General features: G+C 30.8%; 2 pseudogenes; one reads left to right on the forward strand and one right to left on the reverse strand.

The window, feature by feature from the left end:
• Positions 1 to 264: 264 nt before the first annotated feature.
• Positions 265 to 964, forward strand: LOC120192487 (annotated as a pseudogene).
• An 8274-nt stretch (positions 965 to 9238) lies between these two features.
• On the reverse strand, positions 9239 to 16996 carry LOC120192561 (annotated as a pseudogene).
• Positions 16997 to 17179: the final 183 nt, after the last annotated feature.

Genomic DNA, 17179 nt, shown 5'->3' on the forward strand with positions numbered 1-17179 from the left:
ATTAACAAAAAAAATAAGAAGGGTAATTTTATCATTTTACATTATTAAAATCAAATTTATCTAACATACCTACAAATCAAACAGAATATGAAATTAAATTCTAATTCAATTTACTATCAATCAAACAGATTTCAGATTTAAATTCTAATTCTTTCATATTCTAATTACTTCACATATTCTAAATTGTCGTAAATGTTTCAGCGAACTAAAGGCGACCTTAACTCACGTGAATTTCTGGACAGGAAACCGAGTGAGTAGTGTCAATCCGAAATCAAGCTTAAGAAAATGGAGTCTTCTTGGAACGCAATTTCTAGGTTATCCTCTCGGTTACAGTCTCCAACTCTGAAACTCAACAAGACCTCACGCACTGCTCTCCAACCTTCTTCTCATTCTTCAGCCACTCGCCTTTATCACATCTCAAGGTGAGCTCCATTTTCGGATTTCCCCCATTTTTAGCGTGAATCTTTAATTTTGAACGACTATAATTTGTTTAAAATTTATTATTATTTTTAAATAAATAAGGTTACCTTGGGAGCTGAGTAGTGTGTTGTCGATTATGCCGCTTCACACCGCTGTCGCTTAGGCGCGATTGATATCCAGCTTGGCTTCGGAGTCTCCAACTTGGAGTTTAGTTCCTCAAGGTTTGTTAACTTAATTTCATTTATTTAGGTGTCTTTGAATTAGTTTCTTTTAATGTTTAATCATCTTATTGGATTTCTCTGATCGATACTATTTTTGTTGATAAAACAATAACTCCTTTGCATGCTATGATACATTGAAACCTTCAAATTGAAGTCTTTTGCTGCAACGTTTGTTACTATAACTTTGAATAAGAATAAACTGTGAAAGATTAACTTATGTGTTCTATCTGATTTTTGCTTTTGAAACTAAAATGTTTAGATGATCAGCTATCAGTATTGATCTTCCCCATGTTTGAATTGCAGGTATCTCAGTGCCTTTATGACAACCTTTTTTTTTGCTGCGAGTTTGTTGTTGTTTTCATTTTTTTTCCCTGGTGAAGGACATTGATAGAGTTCATGTTGCCATTTTATTTCCCCTGATTTTAGAGGCACACGATTTTATAGTTTACTAGGTATCTTTGAGGAACACTGGTAGCAGTTGAGATTGATTTATGCTTTGGGTTTGGTTCCTCTTGTTATACTTTTTTTCCTCCCCAAAAGTCTGTCGACATGGACATACGATCACGGTGAAGTGTTATTCATTCACTATTTATAACAAGAGGTGAACAGTTTTTAATTTTGCCATTTCTTTGTCACCTTTAAATTTTCTTTGACAAGTGTGATGAACTGTTAGTATGTAGATAATTTTAAAGTTAGCATACGAAAGTGAAATGGATGCCAGCATATACGAGACCGTTGTGAAGCTAAGAAGCCCATTGGTAGCCATGACATTTCGCATATGATCTCTATCTCATGCTAATGTAAACGTTCACCATTTTTGTAATTGCATTCACTGCTTTGCAGCAATTCCTTTTTTCAATGAAACTGATATTACTGACTGATGAAGATTATGTTCACATTTGCATGATATTATAGCCTCACTCGCAATCCCCTGTAGTATTCTTGGCTTCAGTCATTGTGCTATTTTCAAAGGATCTTTTTGATGCACCTTATTGATCGTTCCGAAGGCATAGAATCTAATGCTGCATTGGATTTTAACTGCAAGTTTAAGTGGATATTTTTGTTCTTTCCTGAAATTCTGTGCTAGAGAATATGGTCGACTCTTGCAGTCGTGCTTAGTGAATTGAGTTTTGCCCTTTGATAAAGGCAAGCTTGATTTTGTTTCCTGATGCCTTACTGCTTGCACTACCATCGGACTGACTTGTTAATGGATGGTAATTCGATGCAATAGTTCATTAAAGAAAGCATTAGATAGAGACGACTTCTCTGTTATCACTTCTTTTTCGCCTCTAATAGCCGCTGTTTATTACAATTCTGGTCAATATATGAAAAAGGAAATTTGGGTATTGTTGTATCACAACAAATGTGTTTCCATTTAAGAGTTTGATGGTCTTGTGGCATTGAAAATTCATTTTCATGGAAAAATGTTACTTTAGTGACCATCCAATGTCGTATTTGGTCATGGGCTTGACATTCTGTCAACTTTGGTTTTCCAATCTCACTGAAGAGGTTAAGCTGAGAGATTCAGATCAGGTTACTCCCCTCAGCCATAAGGCACTGCAGGATCAAGATTAAGCAATGAAGTTGTCAACTCGGTGGGGGCATTACGCAGCTTATACTCATGATGCCATTACTTCTCAATACGATTTGGAGACATCTGTCATGAATGATAAAAGAAACACATTGGTGGCCGATAGCAACCTACATGGAGACGTTCCTATGCTGGACGATGTTAACATTCGGAGTGCTTCACCTCTCTTACTAGAGGTTGAGCCGCTAGGCTCCTACCAAAACTCTGCTGAAAATCAAGCTGGCTTTTATAATGATAGTGGCTATACATGCTATCCTTCAGTCTTCTCTGCCTTAGAGGGTCTAGAGTCATGGTTGATGCCCTTAAAGTTGCCGTATTCTAGTGAAAACTTTGTCTATCTACACAGGCAAATGCTCAATAATCATTATAATGATGCTGTGAAGTATCTTCGGCTTGCTCTACAATGTGAACCCCTTTTGTCAGCTTCCATACTTCCTTTGGTACAGTTATTCTTGATCGAAGCTCAAGTGAATGAGGCTCTAAGTGAAGTCAAAAAGTTCTGCAACATCTCGAACACAGCTTTTCTGTTTTGATTGAGGGCTAGTCTTTTAGAGTACTTTTACTCTAACGACTCTGTCATGCTCTCTACTTGTTTTGAGGAGATTTTGAAGAAGAATCCGACATGCTGCCGCTCATTGGAAGGCTTGTCATTATGCATCAAAATGGTTATTATAGTCTGGATTCTCTTGAGATGATTGCTTTGCATGTGGAAGCTACATTTTCAGATTCCGATACATGGAGTAAGTTCGCTTCATGCTTCCTCAAACTATATCAATACGAAGAGGATCATCTGTCTGTAAGTCTTGATAGAGACGAAGGTGAACGAAAAGCAAGTCACTCTATTTATTACAAAAGGATGCCGAGAATATTTACAGAGGTAAACACGAGAAAAGCTTGGAGATTACGCTGCAGGTGGTGTGGCTAAAACATCAGTTTAGCAAGCAGATTCTCAAATCCGAAATTGTATCAGGGATGCTGGAGCTTTCAATTTACAAAGCAGCTTGTGCAGCCCATTCGTATGGTGAAGAATGCCATTATGCTGGTCTACACTCATTTACAAGAGGGATCTTTGCGAATACTTAAAATTACATTTTGGAGAATTCCGTCAGACTGAATGTGAAATTACAAGAAAAATGAAGATTCAAATAATAGTACATTTTTTAATTTGTGAATAAATTCCTATCGTACAAGTTTAGATTACCTGAGCAGGAAAATTATTTTACTCATGTTTCTTCCGTCCCATACAATAACCTCATTTTCTGTCTTCTTTCTTCCTTTCATCAATTCATTTCTCAATTCTTCTCATTTGAAAGAATTCTTCCTTAGATATGGTCCAGCAAAATTAATCTTATTTTAGATCAAAATCAAAATGGTAAAATCTGATTATAAAATCTCGTAACAATAAGAGAAACCCGTCTGTTTGCTTGTAGAGACAATGTTTCTTTTGCTAAATGTTAAGTCGGATGAAGCAAAAGTCTTCAGGGTGTGTTTGGTTCACGGAATGTAAGATTACCGATGAGAATAAAAGATTACCATGAAATAGGATTATTGAGAATGTTGTATTTTGTGTTTGGTTTGTTTAGCAGGAATGTAAGATTATCGTGTTTGGTTAAAGGAATAAAAAATTATTAGAATATATATTTGACCAAATTGTCCTTATTATATATTTGTATAATATTACAAATTGTAAAATATTTATATATTTTTCTTTAAAAAATTAAATTCATAATATTTATATAATTTTTTTATAAAATTAAAAATATAAAAAAAGTTTAATGAAAGGATAAAAAAAATTTTAACCCCTGAACTTCATATAAAATTTTAATTATAGATTTTTTTTTGTAAATCTAAAATAATTTAAGGATAAATTTGTAATTTAACATTCGTAGAATTTTTATTATTTAATGACAGAATAGTGATATTTTTGGAAAAAAATAAAAATTTAAGGGCATTTTAGCCCAAAACGGCGGTAATGTTACAATACCTAAGGGAAGGGAGGTAATGACATTCCCAGTAATATACCCAAAAAATCTACTATTGGTAATAAAACATTATCGGGAATGAGATTCCCGGCCAACTAAACATGAGAATGTGAGATTCTCATCCCATGGGAATGTGGGATTCCCATCCCATGAGAATCTCACAATCATTGAACCAAACACCCCTCAAAGTAGTTTCACCTAGACTGTTGTGTAGTTTAATTCACAGTTCAAACATCATCAAAAGCAGGGATTGTCTCAGGAAAAGCGGGTTAATATACGGTTAATATACGGTATTACCAGATACATTAAAAGATATTTAATAAATTCGGTTTAGCGCTACTTATTATGTTGTCAGACTAATAATGTTTTAGATAGAAAACATGAAAAACTATTAAAAAAATTGGTAACCGGTAAACTTTGGTTATCGGTAAGTATCTATCCTTTTTATAAAAGTGTTCATACTTTCAACATATCAGGTAAATTTTATCGGTTTTGTCATAATGAAACTGGTTTTGTCATATTTTTACCTATTATCTTGTAAAATATCTATCCTTTTTATAAAAGTGTCCATACTTTTTTCACTGTGGAAAACATTAATTTAAGGTTATCTTTTGAGTGAATTTTAATATATTAATTTAGTAATTATATGCGTCTAATGATTTATTTTTTACGTTACGGTATATATTATTATTAAATTAAAAACAATAAACATATATATTACATATTTATTATTATCTTTGGTTAATATTGTTAAATTTAAATACTAAATAATATTTTATAAAATATCAAAACAATCAAATAATTTTTTTGTGTAAATGAAATTATTAAATTAATATTGTATGTGGAAAACATGAAACACTATTAAAAAAATTGAAACATAAATTACATAACTTTAAAAAAAGTATCGATCATTTTTATAAAAAATATGGACACTTTCAATATAATAGGTAAAAATATGATGTAATAGGTAGAGCTTATATAATGTAATAGGTAGCGTTTATATAATGTAATAGGTAGTGCTTATATTGTAAAGTATCTATCCTTTTTATAAAAGTGTCTATACTTTTTTCACTGTGGAAAACATTATTTTAAGGTTATCTTTTGAGTGAGTTTTAAGATATTAATTTAGTAATTATAGGCGTCTAATGATTTATTTTTTACGTTACGGTATATATTATTATTAAATTAAAAACAATAAACATATATATTACATATTTATTATTATCTTTGGTTAATATTGTTAAATTTAAATTATAAATAATATTTTATAAAATATCAAAACAATCAAATAATTTTTTGTGCAAATTAAATTATTAAATTAATATTGTAGGTAGAAAACACGAAACACTATAAAAAAGATTGAAACATAAATTACATAACTTTAAAAAAAGTATCGATCCTTTTTATAAAAAGTATGGACACTTTCAATATAATAGGTAAAAATATGATGTAATAAGTAGCGCTTATATAATGTAATAGGTAGCGTTTATATAATGTAATAGGTAGTGCTTATATTGTAAAGTATCTATCCTTTTTATAAAAGTGTCCATACTTTTTTCACTGTGAAAAACATTAATTTAAGGTTATCTTTTGAGTGAGTTTTAAGATATTAATTTAGTAATTATAGGCGTCTAATGATTTATTTTTTACGTTACGATATATATTATTATTAAATTAAAAACAATAAACATATATATTACATATTTATGTTTATCTTTGGTTAATATTGTTAAATTTAAATTCTAAATATTTTTATAAAATATCAAAACAATCAAATAATTTTTTGTGCAAATGAAATTATTAAATTAATATTGTAGGTAGAAAACATGAAACACTATAAAAAAATTAAAACATAAATTACATAACTTTAAAAAAAGTATCGATCATTTTTATAAAAAGTATGAACACTTTCAATATAATAGGTAAAAATATGATGTAATAGGTAGCACTTATATAATGTAATAGATAGCGTTTATATAATGTAATAAGTAGCGTTTATATAATGTAATAGGTAGTGCTTATATTGTAAAGTATCTATCCTTTTTATAAAAGTGTCTATACTTTTTTCACTGTGGAAAACATTAATTTAAGGTTATCTTTTGAGTGAGTTTTAAGATATTAATTTAGTAATTATAGGCGTCTAATGATTTATTTTTTGCGTTACGATATATATTATTATTAAATTAAAAACAATAAACATATATATTACATATTTATGTTTATCTTTGGTTAATATTGTTAAATTTAAATTCTAAATATTATTTTATAAAATATCAAAACAATCAAATAATTTTTTTGTGCAAATGAAATTATTAAATTAATATTATAGGTGGAAAACATGAAACACTATAAAAAATTAAAACATAAATTACATAACTTTAAAAAAAGTATCGATCATTTTTATAAAAAGTATGGACACTTTCGATATAATAGATAAAAATATGATGTAATAGGTATCACTTATATAATGTAATAGATAGTGTTTATATAATGTAATAGGTAGTGCTTATATTGTAAAGTATCTATCCTTTTTATAAAAGTGTTCATACTTTTTTCACTGTAGAAAACATTAATTTAAGGTTATCTTTTGAGTGAGTTTTAAGATATTAATTTAGTAATTATAGGTGTCTAATGATTTATTTTTTACGTTACGGTATATATTATTATTAAATTAAAAACAATAAACATATATATTACATATTTATTATTATCTTTGGTTAATATTGTTAAATTTAAATTCTAAATAATATTTTATAAAATATCAAAACAATCAAATAATTTTTTGTGTAAATGAAATTATTAAATTAATATTGTAGGTGGAAAACATGAAACACTATTAAAAAATTGAAACATAAATTACATAACTTTAAAAAAAGTATCGATCCTTTTTATAAAAAGTATGAACACTTTCAATATAATAGGTAAAAATATGATGTAATAGGTAGTGCTTATATAATGTAATAGGTAGCGCTTATATAATGTAATAGGTAGTGCTTATATTGTAAAGTATCTATCCTTTTTATAAAAGTGTCCATACTTTTTTCACTGTGGAAATATTAATTTAAGGTTATCTTTCGAGTGAGTTTTAAGATATTAATTTAGTAATTATAGGCGTCTAATGATTTATTTTTTACGTTACGGTATATATTATTATTAAATTAAAAACAATAAACATATATATTACATATTTATTATTATCTTTGGTTAATAATGTTAAATTTAAATTCTAAATAATATTTTATAAAATATCAAAACAATCAAATAATATTTTGTGTAAATGAAATTATTAAATTAATATTGTAGGTGGAAAACATGAAACACTATTAAAAAAAATTGAAACATAAATTACATAACTTTAAAAAAAGTATCGATCCTTTTTATAAAAAGTATGGACACTTTCAATATAATAAGTAAAAATATGATGTAATAGGTAACGCTTATATAATGTAATAAGTAGCGTTTATATAATGTAATATGTAGTGTTTATATTATAAAGTATTTATCCTTTTTATAAAAGTGTCCATATTTTTTTCACTGTAGAAAACATTAATTTAAGGTTATCTTTTGAGTGAGTTTTAAGATATTAATTTAGTAATTATAGACGTCTAATGATTTATTTTTTACGTTACGATATATATTATTATTAAATTAAAAACAATAAACATATATTACATATTCATTATTATCTTTGGTTAATATTGTTAAATTTAAATTCTAAATATTATTTTATAAAATATCAAAACAATCAAATAATTTTTTGTGCAAATGAAATTATTAAATTAATATTGTAGGTGGAAAACATGAAACACTATAAAAAAATTGAAACATAAATTACATAACTTTAAAAAAAGTATTGATCATTTTTATAAAAAGTATGGACACTTTCAATATAATAAGTAAAAATATGATGTAATAGGTAACATTTATATAATGTAATAGGTAGCGTTTATATAATGTAATAGGTAGTGCTTATATTGTAAAGTATCTATCCTTTTTATAAAAGTGTCCATACTTTTTTCACTGTAGAAAACATTAATTTAAGGTTATCTTTTGAGTGAGTTTTAAGAAATTAATTTAGTAATTATAGGTGTCTAATGGTTTATTTTTTACGTTATGGCATATATTATTATTAAATTAAAAACAATAAACATATATATTACATATTTATTATTATATTTGGTTAATATTGTTAAATTTAAATTTTAAATAATATTTTATAAAATATCAAAACAATTAAATAATTTTTTGTGTAAATGAAATTATTAAATTAACATTGTAGGTGGAAAACATGAAACACTATTAAAAAAAATTGAAACATAAATTACATAACTTTAAAAAAAGTATCGATCCTTTTTATAAAAAGGATCGATACTTTACAATATATCAGGTAAAAATATGATGTAATAGGTAACGCTTATATAATGTAATAGGTAGCGCTTATATTGTAAAGTATCTATCCTTTTTATAAAAGTGTCCATACTTATTTCACTGTGAAAAACATTAATTTAAGGTTATCTTTTGAATGAGTTTTAAGATATCAATTTAGTAATTATCTGTATCTAATGATTTATTTTTTATGTTACGATATATATTATCATTAAATTAAAAACAATAAACATATATATTACATATTTATTATTATATTTGGTTAATATTGTTAAATTTAAATTGTAAATATTATTTTATAAAATATCAAAACAATCAAATAATTTTTTGTGCAAATGAAATTATTAAATTAATATTGTAGGTGGAAAACATAAAACACTATTAAAAAATTAAAACATAAATTACATAACTTTAAAAAAAGTATCGATCCTATTATATTATATAAGCGCTACCTAATATGTTATTATATTTTATAATATTTCCGGTTAAATAATATAACATAACCGGTCTAAATTTTAACCGGTCACTTATTTAACCGATCACGTCGTATATTAACCATTTTTTAAGCGCCGCACAGCAGAATTACCCCTCAAAAGCATCTGATTTGATTATTAATTGTTTATTTCAAGGTGCCAAGTGAGAAATAATTCCTTTTAGCAGCCTTTTGATATATTTTTTACGTTTTACATTGTCAAACCTACGTTCGAGATACAACAGCATGATACCGGGCAATCTGTCGATCATTATGGTGCTATTCCTTCTGGATGAATGAGAGAACAAGATCCGAATGCACGGAAAATAGTTGCGTGTCCACAAACAGCTGGGCATCAAGGGGGGAAACGCGAGCATGTTAAAAGATAAATATGAAAATAGACGACCTTGAGGAACGAAAAACATAAAATGGTGGAAAACAAGTTTCAATATATTCGAATCGGGCTGGGGAAGAACAAAGTTTAATATGCTATAGGAATTAAGGGACTCACCTTCATAAATGGACGATCACGATAAGGGAATGAACCGATGAAACTCTCTTTTAAAAGCAAAGATACCTGGGCATGGAAGAAATTCAGGACTCTAGATTTGTATAGGAAGAGCACAGCTTAGTAGAAAATGGAAAATAAAGCTGCATTACAGATCATCTTCCATCTACCCGGACATAGAAGAAATTCAGGAATCTAGATTTCTAGTTCAAAGAAGAGCAAACCTTATCGTTGTTGGATTGTACGTTCGTAATCGTGTGTGACCGCATGTTAGAGCAAAGAGAATCCAAGTACGATCTTAACACTGATAGAAAACCTTTTGCAGCTTCAACCTATATTGATAAACTCACATGAACTATTAGCAACCTTAGACAACAAAACCAAAAACATGATTTGAGACAATTAAACGGTTCATATGGATAATTTTTGAGCCGGCATAGATAATAAACTTCGGAATACATTGTTAGTCTATTTCAACTCATATAGTTTCTAGTTACCCTCGAAATACAGTCAATGCCTAATATAGATATTAATGAGATGAGAAGGCAAGAGAATAACAAATCTCTATATGGTTCACTAGTCAATCTCAGCAGTATGTCGTCCGGAAAATGTTCTAATCATCGACAATTCAATAACTATATTATACAATGCCAACCATGAATAGTGGGATCCACCTGAATTTTATATGGATCCGACATGACCACACCATGAATGTTTGGATTGCATAAATTGCATACAATTGTAGGTGAAATGAATTTGTCAGGAAAAGTCCTTATGGGGTTAAGGTTATCATGGAAAAAGTGAACCTAAATATAGATTGCAAAAACATATATACCTGTTCGTCCGAACACTCGTATATTGGTCTTTTCTTCCCCAAATAACTTTCCCCAACAAGCTTTGCATGATAAGGACTTAAGGATGCAAACAGCTCCCTACGTTGTGGCAGTTGTGGTATTCCTGATGCCTTTATCTATCATCATGCAATAAGGCAGTTAGAACGCAAAAAGAAATAACATAATAACATATTTTAACTCTACGACCTAGAAAACAAAAACAATACATAGTCGTTATCAAAAAGTAAGTTACAATGTAAACATATGACAAGATGCAAACCTGGTTCTTATTTGCATCAACCAGAATGACATTGGCTAACTTTGACTGTACTTCACTGGTTTTGTTCTTCACACCAACCTATAGATGAGTAAAACTTTATTAGCCAGTACAATGCCAGAGAAAACCAACTTTAAAAAGTAATAATAGCAATCACAAACTCTCAAGGTTGCATTAAAATCTATTTTCAACAATAATGATGTTAATTTTAAAATGTATTTTTCATTATTAACGAGGAGATAATTTATTCTGACAGATCACATATTAATATTTTCCAGATGGTAGCTAGGAAAAAAATCTTAGCCAAGAGTCTTTATCTGTACATAATACAATAATACTCGAGCGTTTTCTCAAGCATGTGGATCAGCTATATGGGTTACACAGACCACCGAGCTCTAGTTCATACCATACCCTCATAAGATCCCCAATGTTCTATTTGGCCTTCCCACCCCCTATTCATTTTAACAGTAGTATCGTCCACCAAGGACATATAGTCTCATTTGCACATAATAAACATTTCTGACATGATTTCCTTTGAATTTAAATAAGTCAAGCATGCCAACATCGAGATATTCTTTTCAAGAAATGGAGAAACTGCACAGGAATTCAGTTAAAAAAACTTACTATGTAAGGAACAGGTGCATCTAAAAAGTCCAGCATATCATCTGGCAAGACCTGAAAATTTATATGGAACTATTAACAGCATAAATATCAATTTAGAAGTCTGAAGAGATCATTATGAGATATACCGGCATCAGAAGGCTTTGCCATTGGTATGGACGGATCAGAGGGACAATTGACAAAACTATAGCTGATAAGATTCCCTGCAAATGATTTCAAATTTAATATAAATGCAGAGGTTATGCATTTTCCAACTATCAACGACTGAAGAACAAAAACACAACATAAATGATATCATTCAAATATAGGTCATGAATATCAAACATGAAAAACTCAAAATACGGATCCTCCTCTAAGATCCTAAATATGTAAACTCCAAGCTACAATCTGCTTATAAAACACTCCAGGCTAATGGATACAACCAGACCTAGAGGCCATGGAAGGAGATATAATTAGGATTGGGGACAGACAGATTCTCCGGTTTCAAGATAAAGATGGGTAATTGAAAAATATTCAACCAATAAAAGACCACAATTAGCTCGTAACCTACCAAGTTCGAACAAACAGCCACAATCTGTTTCTCCAGCAAAGCTCCAGCAATGATCGTTAACACCTGCAGGGTAGAAAAATCAATTCGGCAACATCTCCATAGTCCATACAAAACCAAGCATGAATCCAACAACAATAAACTTAGAAGAAAACCCAAGACTGCAACCAGCATGTTATGCTTACATGTTCAAGCCGCAGAGATCCACACATGCATGCAACAGCCCACATTGATAAAGAGGATGCTTCTTCTTCTGCCGAAAGGGAAGTTTGTGCCTGACATTATGAGACAATTGAACGACCAAGCCTAAAAGGAGAAATGCAACATCCCCCCCTCCCTACGAAACTAATAACAGTCACAGTTACCTCAGCTAATTCAATACTTGAACTGCAAGATCTCAAATCAATGGTTGAACCAGCAATATGCAAAACTTCTCCATCCGGTCTATGATATTCCAGCGGATGAAGGTGCTCCAAAGGATGAAACCTAAGTTTTGTACCCTTGAAGGGCAAGGTGAGCGATAATATTCACATAGTATCTGTAGTGATCCATGATTGTTTGCCTGGAAATTGGGAGGAATAAGTTTTTCCAAGATGTCAGAAAACGGGAATGTCATGCAATAAAGTTCTTATTAAAACCTTAAATCAACTCAAAGAAAGACATATTTAAACCTTGGCCCATTCAAGGATATCAAGATGATCGCTGGAATTTTCCTGGCCAGAAATAGAGGCCTCTTCTGTTTCCGTATCATCAAGATCACTCCTCAAGTTCCTGTCCTCACAAGGTGAACCCTGAAAACTGCATAGACACATAAATACCGCATTTTGATCAGATAACAATTAACTGAATCACTTCAAATTTGAAAAGTGAGTGTGTGCATCAACGTGTAAATACATGCATTTGTGAAGGTAAAACTAGACGAAAAAGGAAGACCATCTTAATGGTAACTGAAAAACAAATGCATATCATATCATATTAAGATTTGATTCATATATAAAGATTATGTGGCAATAGTCATCCACATAGTTGCAGATGTAGAAAACAAAGAAAGAATACTTCCTGAATTATCAAGAAAAATGAACAAAGGATAAAACTCCTAAATGCAAAGAGCCAAAGCATACTTCAGCAAAACAATATAAAATTAATTCCATTGAAATGACTAACCAGCTAAACAAATAAAATCACTGCACATGTTCTACCTGCAAGAAGATTCAGAGCTTTCATACTGATAATAGCGCAGAAGTGGCAACACAGCATTTGGCAAACATCTTTCGGTCACTTGCTTATTTGTTGTGAAATCACCAACAGAAGCATCACAATCTTCATGATTAGCATCACTAGATTCTTTTTTGCTTGAAAATGTCTCAGTTTCTGGATCAATTGGAAGAACAGTATCATGATTAACACCTTTCTTTGAGTCAAAGTCCCTCTCAAGCAATTGATGCTCAAAGTTATTCCCCTCGTCATCTCCTGGTTTAAAACTTCCAGAACTCTCGGAAGTTTCAGTCCTTGTGTTCTGCAAGTCCTCTAGGGATCCTTGATCTGTTGATACATCATCTAGATTGGCTTCATTGCTATAACTTTCAGACAATTCTAAGTCTATATCACCAATACTTTTTGTTAACCGTTCCAACCTTTCTTCATCAAGTATGCTGCATTAAAATTTTAAGGGGAAAATGTAATGATAACTAGTGAGATTAATTAAAGTCTAAAAACCATATTGCTAGCAACAAATCCTAAAGTTTTCAGCACAAAAGCTTTATTAAGTGGGATTATCTCCATAAATGCATGAATTTAAGTGGATATTTCGCAGGAGAAATAGAAGATTTAATAGTGTTAAGAGCAAGTAAAGCAATAGTTAGCACTTAAAATGTGGATATTTCGCAGGAGAAATAGAAGATTCAATAGTGTTAAGACCAAGTAAAGCAATAGTTAGCACTTAATAATGATAATAATAATAAGTAAACCAGAGAGGTTTATAAGCGATCCTCATTATCATTTGTTATATTAAATGTGTAATACAGCATACCTATTCAGCACACCAAAGTGCAAATCAAAGAATGGCAGCCTTGACAGAATGCAATAACATCTGCGAGTGGTCATCACATAACGGCTCAAAGACGGGTAGGTAGGTTGTCTATCTGAGACCAAGGAAAGCAATCCAGAAGGCTTTTGTACTATTTCATCAACCAACACACAGCAGCCATACAAAGTGGAATTATCAGCTACCTAGAGGTAGAAAGAAAACAAGTCATTAAAAAATGAAAATAACAAGAAAGCTACCGTAAATTGGACTGCCATAAGAAAAGGGAATTTGAAATGAAGCAGCAAAACCAACCACAAATTAAAGTAGAAATCAAATGAAGATACGAGGAAAAAAACAAAATGCAATTATCATTAAATATGAAAATTATAGAACTTAGGCAATGATATAGTAAACTTAAACTTAAAGATCAAGTATATTGTACAAATGACTGAAAGGTCAAATGAGAGAAATGTGAGCCGATAGCAACAATAACAAAAATTAAAGTAAAATCTATTAGCAGAGACTAGCAACAAGAATAGTGAGGATTTAGAGATGAAAAACACCCAGACCAAGACAGTTCACCAAAGTTTCAGATTAGACTAGCCTCTATTACCAGCTCTAGCAAGAAGGTGAGCAACTGAGAGGGCTTCACAAATTTCGTTCTCAATATATATCTCTACAGATGAAATTTTTAAATGGTGACCACCAATCAGCATGTCATACTCGATCACACAATAAGCAGGAAACGCAACTGAAAACAGAAACTCTATGAAGAGAGAAGGTTTCAACTGTAGAGGACCAAATAGCATAATATTACAAAGCTTACCTGTAACCGGAATACAAATGACAGGTCACTTTGTTTTAAGTGTTCCTGCAAGACAAGCATCGTGATGAAAGAATTAGCATTTCACAACTTCAACTTTCATTATGCAACAAAACATGAGCATGTGGGTGCTTATATAAGTCTCTAACATTAAATTTGAAATGTAACCGAATGCATGGGCAAGATTTAGAAATATATAGCATAAGGATACTAGTGATTCTAAAAATAGAAAATATACCACAAAACAAATGTTATTGTTCCAGTTTGGTATCAGTGTAGAAAAGATAAACCAATTTGCATTGTCAATCATGTATAAAACTTTGAATTATGCAGTCCAAATAAGCACACAGTTAAATAAATCCAGAACTCTTTATGCAACCATTTTGTTTGGTAATACTTCCAAACAATGATGATTAAGAAGTACAAACAGACAACTCTAGTCTAAATAATCTATCATCAAGTGGAAGAACATTAACATCTCATCTTAGCATAAATACCTGTGAAAGAAGAATTTCATTCAGCTCACTCATTGAAGGGGTTTTCTCCACAGCATGAACCTAAAATAACACAAATCGGATTTTAAAATAGCATCATAAGGGTACATCTATGTTGCAAATACATACTTACATGGGAAAGAAAAATGTTGAATTGAAAAATTCTCTTAACTAGATATTCATATTACAGCGTAAAACAAACTTTTAATATAAATATTTCACATTGAGCTAAGCAATATAAAGAAAAAATAAGAAGGAACAATAGGCAACCTCTACACCTCCAGGGAAGCAAAATGAAATCAAATCCTTGTGCTTAAGAGGCAGATGCTTTTCAGGGGGATAAACAAATAGTACCTGAAAGTAGAGGATAAGCAATCAACATGTAAAGCCACAACCCCCCCCCCCGGCAAAATACAAGAAAAACCGTTCAAGGCATAACAAAAGAATTTCTCTTATGAACCACCTGAGGTTCAAGGTTAGGTTCGATACGAGAACTGTTTTGATAACTTAGAGCACTTCGCAGCTTCCCAGAACCTTCAAACTTTCTGGTGACATATTGCCTTTGAAGTGCCGGTATATCACAATTGGGAGGAAGTCCAACAACAACCATGCTCTCAAACAGCCTTGATGGTTCTTTCCAAGATCTATGATCCTGCACGCTTAACAATGTTATGAAAACAGTTTGAAATTTTCTTGGCATCTACTAGATATAAATAAAAAACTAAAATGCAAGATGATTATCACACATCATATTAGGACTCACAATACATATTCGAGTCAATACATATTAAGTCACTAACAAAGCATGTAGACTTAAAAAAGTACCATACCAGGTATTGCAAATGGAAACTTGCCCATTGACGCTTTTGGCTAGTCAGAACTTCAGGATTGTAAGTTCCGCTTCTCATTTCAGGGGGCTGACAGAAGCCTTTTAAAACTCTTGAAACATGATGCTGTAGCTTCTGAAAATGGCTACCACCACCATTTTCATCTTTCGATGAATAAGCAGCAGCAACTGCTCTTGCTACTTCCTCTGTTGTCTGTATGAAAAGCGATACACTCCACCCAGGGCTGCCAGAATCTTCACTCTCGGACATTCTTAAAGAATCCTAACTGTTAATATATGCAAGACAAACAGAGAGTAAATATAAAAAGTTGCTAAAAATTCGAACATCTCATTGAACTTGACCAAAGTTGCTAGCTTGATCACATTCAATCTTTCAAGTTGGAAAATAACGAAGACCCTTTTTCCAACAATCAATATCAATCATTTATAAATTGACTACTTGTTTAATCGACAAAAAAAAGTTCAAGAAATTACTGAAATCAACTGCTTGATTCGGACAAGTTATACAATATAAACGTCTATATGAGTTTAAAAATTGTACTCAGTCACTTCTTTCCTATTAAAAACATTTCAGTAACAACTTACAGCAAGCTTTGAGAAGGGGGTGGGGGGAGCAAGCTAGAAAAGATGAAATAAATTTTAAAGCTACCAATTTCTCCCAAGTAACAGTAATTCACACATAACTTTGCAGAAACCTTGAAATACAAGCATTAAGAAAACCCAATCAAACAATCCAAAGGGGAACTTTGAATCCAAGAAGTTCAGAACTTAAAAGCAAAGGGATAAAAAATAGTTTCTGATCTAAACATGGCACTGAAATTACAAACAGAGACCCCAAAAAAACTGAAGAAAAAACAAACTTACCTTCAAAACTAGTATTTAGCCTCTACAAAGCGAACAATTCCTTCTGTTCGCTCTTTAAATTCGACTTTAAGAAGAGATAAATTAAGGGGAAGAATGATATAAGTAAATTTAAGCAGTCACCATAAAAGCACTCTGCTTAAGTTGGAGATAAAAGAATACTTGGTTTTTTTTTCTTTTTCGCTTCCTTTGTTTTGTAGAAAGCAAAGACCAGAGGAAATAAACAAAGGAGACGACTGATTATCGTATTGAATTAATTTATTATGGCAT

Source organism: Hibiscus syriacus, unplaced genomic scaffold (genome assembly GCF_006381635.1).
Source record: "Hibiscus syriacus cultivar Baekdansim isolate YM2019G1 unplaced genomic scaffold, ASM638163v2 tig00116975_pilon, whole genome shotgun sequence".
Classification (NCBI taxonomy): domain Eukaryota; kingdom Viridiplantae; phylum Streptophyta; class Magnoliopsida; order Malvales; family Malvaceae; genus Hibiscus; species Hibiscus syriacus.